We start from the raw sequence: 5,603 nt of genomic DNA, 5'->3' as shown, positions 1-5,603 counted from the left end.
GCCGTTGCTCAAACGCCCCTCCCCCCCTCCCTGCTGTCAGAGGTCAGGCCCTCGCACTGCACCACACAGACACAAACGCACACACACGCACACACTCGGGTCCGTTGACAAGCACAGAAGCAACAGCGGCCACCGGCCATACGGCGCCCGTTAATCGGCGTGTCGATGACTCGAAAATATGCCGCTCCGTGACACCCACTCTACACTGCACCCACAGATTCTGTGGGTGGAGGCCTCGTATATATCTTCCCTTCTACATGTTCAATGGCGCCCTCCAGAGCCAACGGGCGATTCTCGCACCTCGCGAACTGCGCGTCTGTGCCAGCTTGTGCTGTTTTCTGTGGCTGGTAGCTCACAGATCCCGTCACGTACGTGGGGCGCGCAACTGAACGGCGCAGATTTCACGTGCGCACATGTGACGCGACGTGGCTCCCTACGCTCGGGCCATGCGCATTCCGATCCCGGAAGATTTTCACGTATGTGGAACTAAAACTGCCTACTCAACGCCCCACCACAAGTTTGCCGACAGACGCCAGCCCCACTCCTTCCCCTACCGCAGAGCGGCGTCATGTATCAGGTTGCCGGCATCGCCAGTCACTCACGATGCCCGCGATGTTTTCACAATTTCTCCTCGCGTCGATGTTTCGCGATGTTTCGGCTATCGGTTAGCCATCGGTACAGCTGCGTGGTGAACTGCTACAACAGCGACAAAAACACCCGGGACAGAAATGCTTTCTGAGGTAACCCATCGGCCAATTTTAATGAATTTTGTTGAACTTGAAAGGGAAAGTTAAATTTTATTTACTGTTGGAAGCGAAATTTTGATTTAGGGCTTGAACGTTCTTGCTGAAAGTGCTGGAAATCGGTCAATCTAAAAAAATACAAGTACAAAAGTTAGATACGTACGTCTCTTATATGAACAGATATAGCAGTTCTGTAAAGGGCATCCTTTAGAACATCTAAGGCGAAACAATATGATGTATTAATGTTTATGTTACGTGAATTCGTCACAATGTTTACACAGGTTTTGCAAACGTTCTACTCACATATAACTGGTATACTCTTTGTTCCTTATATGCGAAAATATTGCCCAACTAGGTCTGTCTTAACGGGAAAAGGTACCATGTCATTTCATCAACGTTGTCCGCTTTAGATGTAATATTAGATGCAATTTACCCGGCTGCAATCATTTTTATTGCTGACGAGTTGTAAAATTCATAGTTTCGTTTTCCAAAAATTGGTTACCTTTAACAATTTTAATAAAAGACTGATACCATGAATTAAAAATGTGCTTTAACATTCACTGAATTTTAAAATTTTCTTTTAATTGCGACAATATTAACCAAACTTGCTGCAGTGGTTGCCGAGAAAAACGACTTTTCATTTCCCATGCATTTACGTAGGTAGGAGCCCCCGAGCTTCCTCTTAAGTTCTGCGTAACCAAACAGAACTTCATGTTAAGCCTTTATATTGCGTTGGGCTTATATGAAGTAGCCAAATGGTCACGCTTTGTACCAGGTACGTGCGCTCAACAACAGCGAGGAGGAGGGGAAGGAACATGGCATTTTTTTCCGCAGCTACAGCTGCTAGTTACACTTCTTTCTTAAGTCTATCATCATCATCAGCCTATATTTAAGTTCACTGCAGGACGAAGCCCCCTCCTTGTTATCTCCAATTACCCATGTCTTGCGCTAGTGTATTCCAATTTGCGCCTGCAAATTTCCTAACTTCATCACCCCCCCCCCCCCCTAGTTTTCTGCCGTCGTCGACTTTGCTTCTCTTGGTATCCATTCTGTAACTGTAATGGTCCACCTGTTATCCATCCTACGCATTACATGGCCTGCCCAGCTCTATTTTTTCCACTTAATGTCAACTCGAATATCGGCTATGCCCGTTTGTTCTCTGATCCACACCGCTCTCGTCCCGTCTCTTAACGTTAGGCCTAACATTTTTCGTTCCATCGCTCTTTGTGCAGTGCTTAACTTGTTCTCGAGCTTCTGTGCTAACCTCTATGTTTCTGCCCCATATGTTAGCACCGGTAGAATGCAATGGTTGTACACTTTTCTTTTCAATGACAGTGGTAAGCTCCCAGTCAGGACTTGGCAATGCCTGCCGAATGCACTCCCAACTCAATGTTATTCTTCTGTAAATTTCACTCTCATAATCAGGGTCCCCTGTGAGTAATTGACCTAGATAAAGGTACTCCTTTACAGACTCTAGAGGCTGACTGGCGATCCTGAATTCTTGTTCCCTTGCCTATATGTCTATATGTGTATCTAAAGCCTCATAATGTTGTTGGCGCAGGGAGGGTAGTAGCTATATTTCAAGACATCTTTGCGACAAACTACACGAGAATTGTATGCATGTGCAATGGCTTGAATTAGGTCTGCGTACACTGAATAAAAGATAGCGACAAACTGTAGAAGAAGGTATGAATATGTCATTAAATGCAAATACATTTCTATGCACCATGCTGGCTAGGACACAAAAGCAGAGAACATCAGAAAAACGAAGAAAATAAAAAAGAGCAGTAAAATTAGGCACATGCTGGGAAGAATAAAGGAATGAAATAAATACAAAAGAAGGCTTCCTCAAGCAAATGATCATGAAGGTATCGTGGAATTAATACCGAGATGGGTGCAGATGCAGGAAAATCTTTTTTATTGAACAAAACAGGTGTACTACTTAGGACGACAAGAAGCAGCGTTTTAAAACTGGATTGTGAGAGCACGCCAGACAAGGAGCTATCACCATTGTGCTCTGAGCGTCCCGTCTTAAAGTGCTGTTCTTGTCCTAATGATGTACCAACCAGCCCAGTTTAGCCCTCTCCCAAGGTGCACTGAAATTTTATCTTGCAAAGATACTTCGAACAAGAATAAAAGGTGTGGCCTTCAGCTGCAAGTTATAGGTCATCAGTAATTTTCCTTTTAAGTAGAATAACTGTCTTTTTATGAATAAATGCTGAAACCGTTCTGAAAGGGCAATGTTCAATAACAACCTAACTTGTTCCCTACAGCCACCTTCACCATCATTTTTCAAGTGGCCACCAAAGCTGCTGAACAGTATTCTGACAAAAGTCCGCCAAATAATGCCAGCAGTAAGAAGCTAAAGGGTTGCTTTAGTAGTGAGCAGTGGCTAAGGAAACACAACCTCCACAAAGTAATAAGTCTCGCACGTCTACTTCTCCGAAAGGAGATTACTCGCTCATTTCTGTTAATGTCCATGCCAACAAACGCTGCACGAAGCAGTCTAAGGCTTACTGCACATCATATTTTCCCAGCTCTCACGTCATGGCTTCGCATTATGGGTGAAACGCAATTTTTTTGCTCCCAAGCAGAATAGGGGCAGAATTAAAATCAATTTAGGGACACGGACCTGCAACAACAATTAAATGTTTTTGAGAAATTCCGTGATCAGCTGGGGCTTTGCTTTAATTTCAGCCACCCAGCATTCTTTAAAGGGATACTGAATTGAATTGAATTCTGAGTTTTATGTACCAAAACCACGATTTGATTAGGAGGCGCGCCGTGGTGGGGGGGACTCCGAACTAATTTTCATCACCAGGGGATCTTTAATGTGCCCCTAATGCACGGGACAAGGGCATTTTTGCATTTCGCTTCTATCAAAATTTGGCGGCGGGGATTCGATCCCAGGACCTCGTGTGTAGCAGCGCAACACCATAGCCCCTAAGCCACCGTTAGCAGGTTCTTTAAAGGGATACTAAAAAGAAACACTCAATCAGCTTAGACTGGCATTCTTTCAAAATGACATGTTCGTTCATTTTACGGTAATAGGTTTCTTATTAGAAGAAATAACGAAGGTCAAAGTTCCATTTCTTTAATTTGTCACAGCTCCAGTGCCACTGTCACGGATTTCGAAGTATTTTCTCGTATTTTGATTGGTGAAAAAAAGCCTCAGCAAAATTTGAGACTTGCTAAGTTCAGCCTTCGGCTCTGTTAGAGTAATTGTTTAGTGTTGAAATAACAGACATGGATCTACTAATGAAGTAAATATGAATTGTTTATTGCCAATATCAAAGTGGAATAAAGATACGCTTATGTATTATTAGGAGAGGGGTTAAAATTAACCCTTACACAGACAAAGTAGACAGGCACTTGTCTTGCGATTTCATTAGCATGAGTTAATTTGTAGCCCTCTTCTATTAGTATGTTTTACCAGCTAGCCCAACAAGAAGTGCCCGTACGGTTACGAGGAACATCAGATAAAACAAAGGTATACTCATTATGGCTTTGTTGTGGCGAGGATTGAGTGCACAATGTAGTCGGTTAAGGATTAGCCATAACACGGCCCGAGCAGACATCAAAATCCATGACATCACGGCAAGCAGGCGCGGGAAACTTCAAGGTGGCGCCACCACCGTTCTTTAGTTTTTGCATTTTCTCCCGACTTACCGAGCCACCTCTCACTATAACAGTGGCCTTTTTTCGGTATTGTAGAAGCATAACTTACCAGTAATGCTCAACTGTGTTTGCTATTAGAGCCCCTTTAACATGCACCCAAAGCACGGTACACAAACATTTGTGCACTCTACCTCCATCGTAATGCCACGGCCAAGAATTGAATCGATGCCACCTCGTGCTCAGCGTCGGTAGAATATACCTAGTGAGCCATCATAGTGGCTCAGCAAAGCGTGGTGTTCAGGAGCTCAATTGTCAATCAATCTATCAACCATTTTATTTCCATCAATTTCAACTATTCGGGTTTCGTCGTCCATCGGTCTGCAGTGTGACTTATTAATGTCACAGTGCAGTGATGGTGGAAATGATGAGTGGAAATGTTGCTAGAAAGAATGAATAAAGAATCAAACTGTTCCTCGGGTGAAAATGTGCCCAGAATGGAAAGCAACACTGAAATGATGGCAGCGCCGAGCATAGTTGTTGAATCTAAATCTACTGCTCAAGTTTTTCGGCTACTTATGCATGCTCCACTCCAGAAGAATCATTGGTGCTCACATAGATTCGAGTTGTAAAACACTACTTAATTGCTTTACGCACGCCATCTGATTAGAAATGCCAGTATCGCCACTGTATTCGCAATATGTTACAATATTCGTGACATTTAAGATACAGCAATTACGCACATCTTCCATGGAGCAATGATTCAACGAAAGCGGTCAGCGACTAAAAGTGAAACAACGACACATGGCAATAACATGAGAAGCAGACCAATTAGACAATGGTGAAAATGTTCCAAGACCATACTGGCAGTCAGTCTTACCCGACTTGGTCGGCGATGATTGCAGCTCCATGAAGGAGCAACGACTGGCACGAACTTGCGCCCTGTTTCTTGGTCACAGCCATCTTCTAAATCAGCATTGGCAACCAAAGAAAGGGTCTAAGTCACCAGTAGCACGTTAAATTTAAAAAAATTAAATGCTTGGGTTTTATGTGCTAAAACCACCATGTGATCGCGAGGCACGGCGTAATTTTGACCACCCGGGTTTCTTTATTATTGTACTTAATCAAAATACACAAGCGTTGCAGCATTTTGTTCCCATCAAAATGCGGCCACGGTGGCTAGGACTGAACCTATGACCTTATTCATGCTCATCAGCGGAACGCCTAGTCACTGCAGTGGGTTAC

The sequence above is a fragment of the Dermacentor silvarum genome, chromosome 1 (genome assembly GCF_013339745.2).
Source record: "Dermacentor silvarum isolate Dsil-2018 chromosome 1, BIME_Dsil_1.4, whole genome shotgun sequence".
In the NCBI taxonomy this organism is placed as follows: Eukaryota; Metazoa; Arthropoda; class Arachnida; order Ixodida; family Ixodidae; genus Dermacentor; species Dermacentor silvarum.
The sequence above is the reverse complement of the archived record's forward strand: the minus strand, read 5'-3'. Positions refer to the sequence as shown.